The following is a 14,397-nucleotide window of genomic DNA, read 5'->3' on the forward strand; positions in this document are numbered from 1 at the left end:
AACTGGAAATGGTAACTACAGATGAGGTACTCAATAAACTGAGCGCCCTCCAACCGAACAAGGCCACTGGCCATGACAACATCCCCTCCAAATTCCTTAGAGACTCAGCAGCCGCCATCACCCCAGTCATCACACACATAATAAACCTCTCTATAAAACACGGACACGTCCCCAAGGACTTCAAAATTGTGAGAGTGACCCCTCTGCACAAAAAGGGCAGCAAATTAGACCCAGGCAACTACCGCCCTGTTTCTATTCTTACCTCCATCTCGAAAGTCATGGAGAAAATAGTCTACGAACAGGTCGAAAAGTACCTGGCGGAAAAAAATCTAATCTACGAATTCCAATCTGGCTTCAGAACGTCCCACTCCACTGACACATGCCTCCTCTATTTGAACGACCACATCAAACAAGAGGTGGACGCGGGCAAATACTGCGGCATGGTCATGCTGGACCTACAAAAGGCCTTCGACACTGTCAATCACTCCATTCTGATTGACAAGCTAAAAGCAATTGGTTTTGATAGTTTATCAGTGAGCTGGATGCAATCCTACCTGGAGGGGAGAGAACAGATGGTGGAGGTAAATGGTACCCTACCCCCCCCCCCCCCCCCTCACAGTGAGCTGTGGTGTTCCACAAGGAAGCATACTAGGACCGCTACTGTTCCTAATTTATGCAAATTACATGTCGTCAGCCTGTGACTGCAACTTGTTCCTGTTTGCGGACGACTCAGCCCTGCTGGTCTCTGACAAGAACAAGTTGCAGGTTGAAAAAACCCTCAGCTCGGAACTAGGCAAAATCTGCATATGTCTCGCTGATAACAAACTATCATTACACATGGGCAAAACAGAGTCCATTCTCTTCGGTTCAAATAACAAACTCAGCAAGAGCGACGGCTTCTCAGTTACAGTGGGTGACAATATTGTCACAAGGAAAGACGAAATTACCTACCTGGGTTCCATCCTAGAGGCAAATCTTTCCTGTGACAAAATGGCATCCAATGTAATAAAAAAAAGTCAACCAACGAACTAGATTCTTGTACCGGATCTCCTCTCTGGTAAACAAGAATACCCTGAAGACTCTGGCAGGAGCACTCATTCAAGGGTACTACGACTATGCGTGCACCTCATGGTACCAAAGCACCTCAAAGGCGCTAAAAACAAGATTACAAACATCACAAAACAAACTGGTCAGACTACTACTTGACCTTACCCCCAGAACCCACCTCACCCCTGCCCACTTTGACAACCTAGGATGGCTTAGAGTAGACGACAGAGTACAGCAACTTGCAATGGGCCTGGTCTACAAGATACACTATACGACTAAGGTACCCATGTACATGTCAAAATACTTCCCAAAGGTCAGTGAATACCACAACCACTACACCAGAGGAAGCTCAACAAATCATGTTAAACCCAGATTTGGCTCAAACAAGGGACTAAACACGTTTCGCAAATTATGCCACATCAATGTGGAACGCCCTACCCAAAGCTGTAAAGGAATGTGAATCCCTACCCACATTCAAAACCGCTCTTAAAGAGCACCTACGGGAGGCTGCAATTCGAAACTGGCCACCGTAAATGCCCAAACCCCCCACCACCTCCTAATAGACAGTCTCCTCCCCACCGCATGTATATATTCCCTCCCCGCCTTATGTATATTTCTCTCCCACCCACCCACCCCCTCCAAATGTACAGTCTCCACCCCACCATATGTATATTTCTCTCCCACCCACCCACCCCCTCCTAATGTACAGTCCCCTCCCCATCATATGTATATACTCTGTCAGGATCTAGGGGTAACAGTACTGTATATTTGAATACCGTTTATGTCACAAATGTATCAGTACTAAATACCTATATGTCCCTATGCCATAAATGTCATGATATTGTGTGTCATAAATGTCTATATGAATTGAAAATGGGGGACCCTGATGGAAACAAGACAAACGTCTTTCTCAGGTCTGCATCCCCTTAACAATTGTGTATTGAGCCGTACTGTATTGTACCCATTCTGCAATCTGTTAAATAAAGTTTTCATTCATTCATTCATTCATTGATGTCTCATCATGATACTCATGATGTTTATAATAAAGTATGTTTCCACCACAAAAGGTGAAGGGTCAGTGTAACTGAGGGGTACAATTCCCTGACTGTATTAATCAAGTATTAGTATCATTAAACTACTACCGTCTTATGTACATTACTGGCCAATACCGTACACAGGTATATGATAAGAACTTCTCCACAATAACACGGTTTCCACACAAATACTCGTTTAGAATATTTATTACATCAAAAGGTATTATTACTGTAGCTGAGGGGTACAATTCCCTGACTGTATTGTTAGATATGATATTTAATACCACTACCTCATGTACTTTAACTTCTGGCCACCCAGTACAAGATATAAGTATGATGAACACTTTCCCACCTGATGAAACGAACCAACACAAATGGACCAAATCGAATATTTAATACAGCAAAGGGTGTACACAATATTCACTTAATTACATTTATGATTTGAAATGTTAAGCATGCACTTTTATGGCAAATGAGTATTCGTAGGTAAATCAACATTGAATGTCCAATCTCTGGTTGCGCAGGGAGTAAGTATACAACCTGGAATATTTAGGAAACGATAGCGATAGTACTTAAATAATTATAGCTGGATACACTAAGGGGGGGGGGGGGGGGGGGTCCCGCTGGTTGTAAGACAGTAGGAGGGGGGGGGTTAGAGAAGTCGCTGGCGGTATCCCATCTGGCCGACGGTGTCTTGGGAGAATCCAAAGTCTTAGACCCAGTGCCCACAGAACCTGGGGCCGTAGACGAACACAGCTGGACCCTCTGTGGAACGGTATCTGCCGGTCCACAACGGAGAGACGTGGTGCGACCTCACGTGTAGAGCGCCGCCTCACCTGTAGTCCTCTCGGGGGGGTAATTCCAACACTCGACAGTGTTGGCCTTTATCCATGGAATAATCAAAGCACATAAAGCATAATCCAAGAGCCGTGGAAGGCTCGCCGTCGTCGGGTAGAGTAATCCAATATACAGGTCCAGTCGCTCTTGACCCGGAGCTCCTCGGATGCAATCACCACTAGGGGTCTGACCAGCCTGGATAAGCGTCCAGATAACGTCAGGAACGATGGGGGTACTGATAACTGTAGAACTCGAACCGAACGATGCACCATACATAAATAGACTATTATTAGCTTAATAGAATACGTCCAACTCGACGGTATGGTGCCAAACTATGACCATTCAACTATTAATCTACACGATGTCTCAATGCCTATTCTGGGCCAAGTAGGCCCTACTACACCGCACGTGCTTCGTGGGGAGGCTTTTGCGTCTGTCACTCTGTTGGAGGGTAAAGAACTGGACTAAAAGAAAGTTCTACTTTACGAGCGTCATATATATATGCGCTATGAACAAATAGTACCACACGTATTTCGCCCGGCATATTACTGCGCGGAACCGGGGGCTGCCTCGACATGTTAGGCGGCACGATTGAACTTGAACCTAGGGGTATGGCAACCTGGCGCCAGGTTCTAGTCCAATGGTAGAATGAAACTATTATGGGCTGTTTAGTAGAAACGGGGATATTCAATGCATATTGTACAAGGAATATACAGGGGATATCAAACGATATACAAATACAATTAAATATATATATATAAATAAATATACATATTCGGTTTAATCTGATCCTTCACAACAGCCGCCCCCTAATTAGTCCCACCTAATTAGCTAAGCAGAGACAGATTAACCGCACTGTCTTCCACTCAAGGTCCGCTGTAAGGGTCAGTCAACTCACAAAGTCATAGGGTCATGGTCATCATCGATAGTATCTGGGAGTCGGGGCAGTTCTATGAGCCTCGCCACGGGCCGTGTGTAGGTGCGCCCTTGGACGAGTACTTCAGCTGCTCGGACCTTGCCATCGGCACCGGTGATCACTTTGCTTACGCGGCCAGCCGGCCACATAGCTCTGGGGAGTGACTGGTCAACTATCATGACGACTGTTCCTTCTGTCAAATTGTCTCTCTCTTTTACCCACTTCTGGCGGGTCTGTAGAGACGGTAGGTAGTGAAGTAGGAAGCTGCTCCAAAACTTGTCAGCTAGTACTTGGCTGTACCTCCACATTCTTCGGCCGTTCGCTTCTTCGGGCCTGTACATTGTCTGGGGTAGCGCGGGGTCCAGCCGCCCCATTAGGAGTGTGTTGGGGGTGACTGGGTCGACATCTGCTACATCACTGGAGACGTAACCGAGGGGTTTGGAGTTCAATACTCCCTCGATCTCCGTGAGGACTGTCATTAGGACTTCCTCTGCCACAGTCTGGGCTCCGAGTACGGCATACAGGGCTGTCTTTATAGAACGTACTTCTCGTTCCCAGGTTCCACCGAAGTGGGGTGCGTTCGGGGGATTAAACTGGAAGTCAACCTGGGCTGGAGCGAGGTGGGTCTTAAGTTCTGGGCCCATAGCTTGGAAGCTCTCTCTCAGCTCTCTTTCTCCGCCTTTGAAGTTGGTCCCGTGATCAGACAACAATGTAGACGGTTGTCCTTTCCGTGATATGAATCTCCGGAAGGCCATAAGGAATGAGTCTGTGCTCATGGTCGGAAGGAGCTCGATATGTATCGCTCTGGTGGTCATGCATTTGAATACAATACCCCACCGCTTCTCGGTGCCTCTTCCTCCTTTTATATACAACGGGCTAAAACAGTCCATGCCTGTGGAGTGGAATGGCTTGTCGCCGATTCGGAGGCGACAGGGGGGTAGGTCAGCCATCCGTGGTATGCTGGGCTGCGCGCGCCACTTACGGCAGTCTAGACAGGTTTGCTGGAAGCGCCGTACTGCTTCTCTCCCTTGTAATATCCAATAACGACGTCTGATCTCCGCGAAGACTCTCTCTGCTCCGGCGTGGTGCACATCCTCGTCGTATTTCTTTATGATCAGCTCTGTGACCTTGTGTCGGCTGTTCAAGACGATCGGGTGCTTAATGTCATCTGGTAGATCGGGGGCTCTCCGCAGGCGACCACCCACTCTGATGAGATTATGTGCGTCACTCTCTGGTGCCAGGTGAATCAGTCTGCTGTCTGATGGGACGGGGTTTCCTCCCTGTAGACAGTCTAGCTCATCGGGGAACGAGTCTCTCTGGGCTCGTTGTAGTAGAAGAAGTTCTGCTTCTTCGTAGTCAGCTGCTGACATGTCAGTGGTGGACTGAATCTCTGGGTGGTGCCGCAGGAATGTCCTTTGTTGCGCACTCTCTAGGGTAATGCAGTCATCTATGTTCGGGTCTGTGGAGGCGACAGTGCTCAGTCCACAGAACATAGGCTTCTTGTTCTCAGCCTCCTCTCTACTTGCTTCCCTCGGGGTGGGCGTAGGCCAATCTCCTTCCGGGAGCTGGAGGAATGCTGGTCCGTCACTGTAGATGTTGTGACGGGTTAGGTCATCCAGGGACATTCCCCGGGTGATGACGTCAGCTGGGTTGTGTTTGGTATCCACATATCTCCAGCTTGCTTCTTCTGTTAGTTCCTGAATCTCGGTGACTCTGACTCCCACGAAGACTTTGTATCTGCACGAATCAGACTTAATCCATGTGAGTACTGTCGTGGAATCTGACCACAAGATTGTTCTATGCACCGGAATGGTGAGTTCACGTTGGATTAACGTGGCTAGATGCGCTCCTGCGAGGGCTGCGCAGAGCTCTAGACGTGGGATAGATTGTTGCTTACGTGGGGCTATCCTTGAGCGGGCCAGTATGAAAGCAGTGTGTATCTCTCCTCCCATCTCTTGGGCACGCAAATAAGCAACCGATCCGTAGGCTACTTCGGAGGCATCGCTGAAGACGTGTAGCTCAATCTCGCATGTCTCTGGCCTCACTGTGGATGGGAAGTAGCTGCGGCGTATGTTGACACCTGGGAGTGAGCGGAGTTCCGTCTCCCACTCTCTCCATGTTGAGGCAAGGTGTGCGGGTATTGGGTCGTCCCAGCCCTGGTCCTTGTCCCATAGTGCTCGTACAATCATCTTTGCCCTGGTGGTGTAAGGTAGAATACATCCCAGCGGGTCATATTGTCTGGCGAGTGTTCTGTACACACTCCGTCTGGTGGTCGGTATCGCCGCCGACCTTCCTTGCTCTGGAGCCAAGGGTTTGTGTCTATAGTGGAGCGAGTCTGTTTTGAAGCGCCAGACTAATCCTAGTGTCATTTCTTGGGCTTCTCCTGGGATTGTCGCCATCCAGGTCTCGCTGCTGGCAGCCTTGTCTGCGGAGGAGAGGCTGCGCAATACGTGCGGGTCACTGCTGGCCCACTGCCTGAGATCAAAGCCTCCTTTGATTAGGGAGGCGCGTAACTTGATTAGGAGAGCCTCGGCTTCTTCTTGAGTCGAGACGCTTTGTAGACAGTTGTCTACGTAGAAACTGTTCTTCACACTGTGTTGGACCTCTTCACCTGCTGCTGGGTCCTCTGTGACGTGTTTCTGTAGTGCAAATGTAGCACAGCACGGGCTGCATGTGGTTCCGAAGGGGAGTACTTCCCACTGGTAGATGGATGGGTTCTCATCTCCGAGCTTCTCTCTCCATAGGAACCGTAGCAGAGGCTTGTCCTCCTCTACTAGTCTCACTTGCAAGAACATCCCTTTGATATCCCCGCTTATAGCCACCTTGTCCTGGCGGAAGCGCAGTAGCACGCCTAGTAGGGAGGGGCCGAGTGTGGGGCCGGGCAAAAGCTCTTTATTCAGATTTTGGGATCCGATCTGGTAGCTGCAGTTAAACACAATGCGATCCTTGCCATTGTGATGGACCTTGTGATGCGGCACGTACCATGATTCGGTCGTCTGATCGGCCTCTTTAATGTCAATCTTTGTTACGTGTCCCGCTGTGATTAGCTTCTCAATCTCAGCTCGGTACACACTCTGTTGAGCGGGGTCTTTGGCGAGGCGCCGCTCTGTGTTCAGTAGATAGCGCTCCGTGGCGTCTTTCTTTGCGTGAAAGGGGGGCATTCCCTCTCTCCTCAGGAGTGGAGTTGCGTATCTCATCACTCCGCCGACTGTGACTCTCTTTGTCCCCTGCTCGAGTAGGTGGATGGCGTAAATGTCTTCTTTAGAGCGAATGTCTTTCTTTTCGTTCTTAAAGGGCATTGTCTCTAGGGTCCATAGCCTCTCGACATGCTGCAGGAGAGTGGTGTCTTCTTCTGTTGTTCGGGAGTGGAAGTAGCTAGTGGCTGCGGTTCGGTTGAGAGATTTAGCGAGGGGGCCTTGTAATGTCCATCCTAAGCGGGTCTCGACGGCTGCAGGACAGCCTCGGGGACCGGTGTGGACCCGGTCAATCGGGACTATGAGTTCTGCATGGTCGGAGCCTATCAACAGGGTCGGGGTAGCGCCGTTTATGAGCGGGATAGGTAATTGGCGCAGGTGCACATATTTATCCATCAACTTGGTGACAGGGTAGGTGTACTGCGAGAGTCCTATTTCTTGGCTGGTGAAAGCATTTGTGATCTTGTACTGTCGCTCTGGCTGCCCGTTGGCTGCGATAGTGAAGGAGACATTCTCGCCCTTTATCGTCTTCAAATCTCTTCTTATTGTCCGAATCGTCATTTCGTTCTTGCTCCCCCGCAGTCCCAGTTGAGTCGCAGCGGAGGCGAGCAGAAGGGTCTTCTCTGACCCGTCATCAAGGACGGCGTAAGTGTCCATGACTTTATCCTGGTAGCTCAATGTCACACGGACTACCTTTAAGAGCACTTGAGCTCCGTTGCTGCTGGCGGGGTCAATGTACATGACACTTGCCTTGGTGCCGCTCCGTGGTGCAGGTGTAGGCCGTCTTCCGTTACTATCGTGTAGTATATCTAGATGGGCTCCATCGCACCGGCTGCACCTTTTCTTTAGGCGGCATTCGGCTGCCATGTGGGGCCGCGCACATCGATAACAGCGCCGGTTGGACTTTATCCATTGGCTCACTTCTTCTGCATTCATCTTTGTGAATGTGTCACATTGTGACAGCCAGTGTTCTTTCTCACAGTAGGGACACGCTATCTTCCACTTCTCCTTCCTCGAGGGGGTGCTGTGACTCTTACTGCTCGGTACTGACTCTGATTGGTGCATGACAGTCACCGATCTTCTTCCATCATTTATTCTCCTGGGTCCCTCTCTGGAGCTTGGCGTGCTCCGCCCGAAGGTGTCCAGTCGTAAGCTGCTGACCTCTCTCGCCAGGAAGTCGGCCAGATCAAGGAGGGATGGCTCGGGGCCGTCGGGATCTCGGTAGTCCCTCTGCCGCCGAAAGCGCTCCTGTCTTGCGGGTGGCAGCTTCTCCAAAATCCTCTCAACGTTAGAGTTGGCGTACAGCTCATGCCTGCCATTCTCCCGTTGAGCTCCCAGCATCCCCACCAGGGACTTCACTTTGATTGACAGGTCGTCCAGTGCGCGATTGTCTGTGGCTGGGGGTAGGCGGTCAATATGCCTTATCTCCTGGATTACGTAATCCCATATACGTCCATATCTTTGATCCAGCGCTGCAAGGGCCGCTGTGTATGGGGTCGAGGAGGTAGCATAGGCTAGCGCTATATTGTGTGCTCGCTGTACTTTCAGGTGCTTCAATAATATTGCATACTTGTGGTGTTCATCAATGACATCCGCCAGCATTGTCTCTAAGCACATCCGGAGCTCCGTGTACTGTGCTCGACTCTCATAGACGAAGTCTGGGATTGATGGTGTGGCGTTGTATGATGCCGTGGATGGCAAATACATCGGCGAGCGTTGGGGGAGAGACCTCCTGGGCGAGTCCCCTCTTGCGCCTCGCTGTGGGCCGGTACTGGCAGGGTACCATGGCCCGCTGGTCCAGGTACTGTTCCTCGGGGCTGGTCGTGCGTCGTGCTCACCCGTAAATAGAGTCGGGGGTCTGTAGCGCAGCGCCACGGGGGTATAGCCTGGACTGTATGGGACCTCCTGGTCCGGTGGAGTACTGTGCTGTCGTCGGGCTTGGTTCTCCTCTTCTCCCTCTTCTTCTTCTATCAAATCTTCCAGATCTTGTAATCGTTTATTTAGCTTCTCCGCAGTGTAGGCCGCTCCTTCCTTGTAGCTGGGTCTCGCTTGGACCGGTATGGGAAGGGGGTCTGCGGGGGGTCTAGACTCGGTCTGTTGGTCAAGTTCAGGGTCGCTTGCTCGTTGCGGTGACGCTGCTCTTGACTGCTGTCTCGACGAGTTCCTTGAGCCCCTGCCGGAGGGAGAGGGAGTTGTCCTTTTGATCAGCTGCTCTATTAGTTGCGCTTGTAGTCTGTCGCGCTCTGCGTCTCTTTGGGCACCGGCAGCGGTGCACTGGGCGTCGGCGCGGTCTCTTGCCATATTCTCTTCCATCTGGAAGCGTCTCATCTCCAGACTTGTGCGCTGTTCTTCGCTCCGTTGCTGTGCTTGGAGGTGTTCGCGCTCGCTGGTCGCCTGGGCTTGGAGACGTTCGCGCTCGCTAAGCGTCTGTGCTTGGAGCCGATCGCGTTTGGTAGAGGCTGTCAGGCTGACGAGGAACGCCTGTTGTAGTATCCTCTCCGCTTCGCTGGGGGAAGGCGGTAGTGGAGGTGAGCCGCTCTTGCGTGAACCGCTCCTGGGGGTACTCGTTGGGGAGTCCTGGAGCTCTAGTTCCTCGGCGCTCTCCTCTTCTTCTTCCGTGCAGAGTTCCCTCTCTGTAGGGTTGTCTTCCTCCCGGGGCGTGTCGGGGACTACTTCTTTAGTAGTGGCGGGGGGTAAAGGCATGTCAATTCCCTCCTGGTCTCCACCGTGGGCTTGGTCAGTTACATTAGGACCTACTAGGGCCTCTGTGGTCGGGGAAACCTGGTCGTTAAGGTCAGACATAATTTTACTTTCTACTTTTACTACGTTTACCGTTTGTCGAAGGCTAGGTAGTTGACTGACAGTGTAAGCCTCTAAGTACTGAGGTGTCTGTCGTCTGCGCCGCGGGCATTCTAGGTTAGGAGGATCGTTTCGTGGAGTGTTCATCATAGGCCATTTCGATATTAATAACACTATATTAATATTACACTAGTTACCATCCGGCTCGAAGGACCAATTGTAGCTGAGGGGTACAATTCCCTGACTGTATTGTTAGATATGATATTTAATACCACTACCTCATGTACTTTAACTTCTGGCCACCCAGTACAAGATATAAGTATGATGAACACTTTCCCACCTGATGAAACGAACCAACACAAATGGACCAAATCGAATATTTAATACAGCAAAGGGTGTACACAATATTCACTTAATTACATTTATGATTTGAAATGTTAAGCATGCACTTTTATGGCAAATGAGTATTCGTAGGTAAATCAACATTGAATGTCCAATCTCTGGTTGCGCAGGGAGTAAGTATACAACCTGGAATATTTAGGAAACGATGGCGATAGTACTTAAATAATTATAGCTGGATACACTAAGGGGGGGGGGGGGTCCCGCTGGTTGTAAGACAGTAGGAGGGGGGGGGTTAGAGAAGTCGCTGGCGGTATCCCATCTGGCCGACGGTGTCTTGGGAGAATCCAAAGTCTTAGACCCAGTGCCCACAGAACCTGGGGCCGTAGACGAACACAGCTGGACCCTCTGTGGAACGGTATCTGCCGGTCCACAACGGAGAGACGTGGTGCGACCTCACGTGTAGAGCGCCGCCTCACCTGTAGTCCTCTCCGGGGGGTAATTCCAACACTCGACAGTGTTGGCCTTTATCCATGGAATAATCAAAGCACATAAAGCATAATCCAAGAGCCGTGGAAGGCTCGCCGTCGTCGGGTAGAGTAATCCAATATACAGGTCCAGTCGCTCTTGACCCGGAGCTCCTCGGATGCAATCACCACTAGGGGTCTAACCAGCCTGGATAAGCGTCCAGATAACGTCAGGAACGATGGGGGTACTGATAACTGTAGAACTCGAACCGAACGATGCACCATACATAAATAGACTATTATTAGCTTAATAGAATACGTCCAACTCGACGGTATGGTGCCAAACTATGACCATTCAACTATTAATCTACACGATGTCTCAATGCCTATTCTGGGCCAAGTAGGCCCTACTACACCGCACGTGCTTCGTGGGGAGGCTTTTGCGTCTGTCACTCTGTTGGAGGGTAAAGAACTGGACTAAAAGAAAGTTCTACTTTACGAGCGTCATATATATATGCGCTATGAACAAATAGTACCACACGTATTTTGCCCGGCATATTACTGCGCGGAACCGGGGGCTGCCTCGACATGTTAGGCGGCACGATTGAACTTGAACCTAGGGGTATGGCAACCTGGCGCCAGGTTCTAGTCCAATGGTAGAATGAAACTATTATGGGCTGTTTAGTAGAAACGGGGATATTCAATGCATATTGTACAAGGAATATACAGGGGATATCAAACGATATACAAATACAATTAAATATATATATATAAATAAATATACATATTCGGTTTAATCTGATCCTTCACAACAATTACATTTATCATTTGAATGCACTTGTAAGGCAAAGAATGTGCGTAGGCAAGTCAATACTGAATATTAGGAATTCTCTATTGGACTCTGGGAAGGGGTGTACTACCGGTTGTAAGCCAGCAGGGGGAGGCAATGCTCTATGAAGGTCAATGGCTCCACAGAGGCGATATCACCCCTGTGTCAGCGGGGAAAGGCAGCCTGGTCCCAGGGTGCGCGCCGCGCTGATGAAGCCGTAGAGTCTCTGCTCCGACAGAGACGGGCTCGAGTGATGTCCCCACGGGAATGTGTAGATCCCACAGCAGTGGGGTAGGCGGTTCTCTGTGTGTAGGCAGCGTGTAGACGTGGGTTGACTGTCAAGTCCGTAGAGGGGGCCCTGGAGCGTCCATCCCAGTCGGGTCTGAACCGCGACTGGGCATCCTTTGGGTCCGACGTGGGCCGCCCCAATTGGGAGAATGAGGTCCGCGTGGTCGGAGCCGATGAGCAGGGTCGGTGTGGCGCCGTCGATAAGCGGTATAGGTAGTTGACGTAGGTGCACATACTTAGCCATCAGCTGTGGGATGGGGTAGGTGTACTGAGACAGGCCTATGTCGTGGCTGGTGAAGACGTTAGTTATACTATACTGCTTCTCGGGCTGGTCCACCGCTGCTATCTTGAAGGAGACCTTTTCACCCGTTATGGTCTTCTGGTCCCTTCTGATGGTGCGTATGGTCATTGTATCTTTGACACCTCGCAGGCCCAACTGGGCTGCTGCGGAAGCGAGGAGGAGAGTCTTTTCAGACCCATCGTCCAGGACGGCGTAAGTGTCCAGGACCTTGTCCTCGTAGCTCAGGAGCACTCTGACCACTTTGAGGAGCACACGGGGGGTCCCGCTATGCTGGTCAATGTGGAGCACTCCTGTGGGTGGTGACGTAGAATCTATATGGTGCGAGTCGCACCGTGGCTCCCAGTGTCTGCCGTAGCAGTCGGGACACCAGGGAGCGGTCTGGTGGAACTTTGGTGCTGGTGCCACCGCCTCGGCATGGTACATCACCGCGACGGGCCCGCTCTGTTGTCCTGGCTGACGCCTGTTGATGTCATGCAGGACCTCCAGGTGGGTGCCACCGCACCTGATGCACTTCTTTTTCAGGCGGCACTCAGCTGCTAGGTGGCTGCGCGCGCAGCGGAAGCAGCGGCGGTGGTCCTTGACCCACTGACTCACATCATCCGTGGTCAGCTTCTTGAAATCTTCGCACTGATACAGCCGATGTTCTCCCTCACAGTACTGGCACTCAATCTTCCACTGGTCCTCTTTCGTCGAGGGGGTGTTGTGGTTCTTGTGTGGTACTGATTCGGCTTGGTGCATAACGGTCACCAACCGGCGGTTATCCGTTTGTCCCCGAGGTCCGAGTCTTGGGCTTGGTCCACTCCATACGAACGTGTCGAGTCGTAGGCTACTGACCTCCCTAGCGAGGAACTCAGATAGGTCTAGGAGGGATGCCTCTGGACCGTTGGGGTCGCGGTAGTCTCTCTGCCGCCTGAAGCGCTCTTGTCGGGCGGGAGGGAGCTTCTCTAATATCCTCTCTACGTTAGAGTTAGCGTACAGTTCGTAGATACCCTTTTCCTTTTGGGACCCCAGCATCCCTACCAGGGACTGTACCTTGATAGACAGGTCATCTAGCGCTCTGTTGTCTCTGGCTGGGGGGAGACGGTCAATGTCTCTTATCTCCTGTATCACATAGTCCCATACGCGTCCATACCGTTGGTCGAGTGCTGCTAGAGCCGCTGTGTATGGGGTAGTAGAGTTGGCATAGGCCAGCGCTATATTGTGCGCTCGGGGCACCTTGAGGTGCTTCAATAGGGTAGCATACTTGTGGCGTTCATCAGCTACATCAACCATCATTGTCTCTAAGCACATCCGTAGCTCCGTGTACTGTGCTCGGTTCTCATGGGTGAAGTCTGGAAACGTCGGTGCGCCAAGGTACGATGTCATGGATGACTGGCACATCGGTGAGCGTTGGGGAAGAGGCCTCCTAGGCGAGTCTCCCCGTGCGTGTCGTCTTGGGCTGGTACTTGGTGGGTACCGAAGGTCGGGTACCCAGGTGCTGTCCCTCGGGGCTGGCGGTGCGTCAAACTCACCCGTGAGTTGAGTCGGGGGTTTGTAGCGCAGGGCCTCGGGGCTGACTTCTGGGCTGTACTAGACCTCCTGGTCCAGAGTACGTTGCTGCTGGTCGGGGCTGTACTGGGCCTCCTGGGCCAGAATACGTTGCTGCTGGTCGGCTTGACATTCCTCCTCTTCCTCCTCCTCTTCCTCTGCTAGGACCTGGAGTCTTCTGTTCAGTCTCTCGGCGTGGTCCGATTCTTCCCGGTTGCTGGGTCTCTTATGGACCGGCTGGGGAAGGGGTTCGGAGACGTGGACAGGATCCTCCTGTTGGCGGGGTCCCGGGTCACTTCGTCGGGTAGGGGAATGTGTCCTAGACCCATGTCTTGACGATCTCTGAGAGCTCCGTGTGGAGTGAGGGGGTGTCGCCATGGCAACCAGTTTGTCCATCAGCTCCGCCTGCAGCCGGTCGCGCTCTGCCTCGCGCTGGGCATGGGCTGCGTCGCGCGCTGCTTCGCGCTGGGCATTGGCGACGTCGCGCTGCGCATTGGCGCTGGCCTGGGCAGCGTCGCGCTGTGCGTTGGCGGCGTCGCGCTGGGCATGTGCGACGTCGCGCTGTGCATTGGCGGCGGCGTGCTGTGCATTGGCGGCGGCGTGCTGTGCATCGGCGCGGCTTCTCTCAATGTTCTCTTCTGTCTGGAGGCCTCTGGTCTCCAGTCTTATGCGGTCGTCTTCACTCCTTTGTTGCGCCTGGAAGCGCTCTCGCTCGACTGCAAAATGTTCGCGCTCGCGCGTCTGTTGCGCTTGAAGTCGATCGCGTTCGGTGGAGGCTGCCAGGGTGGCGATGAGTGCTTGCGCCAGCATCTTGTCCGC

This window comes from Notolepis coatsorum (assembly GCF_963971535.1).
Source record: "Notolepis coatsorum genome assembly, chromosome: 7".
Classification (NCBI taxonomy): domain Eukaryota; kingdom Metazoa; phylum Chordata; class Actinopteri; order Aulopiformes; family Paralepididae; genus Notolepis; species Notolepis coatsorum.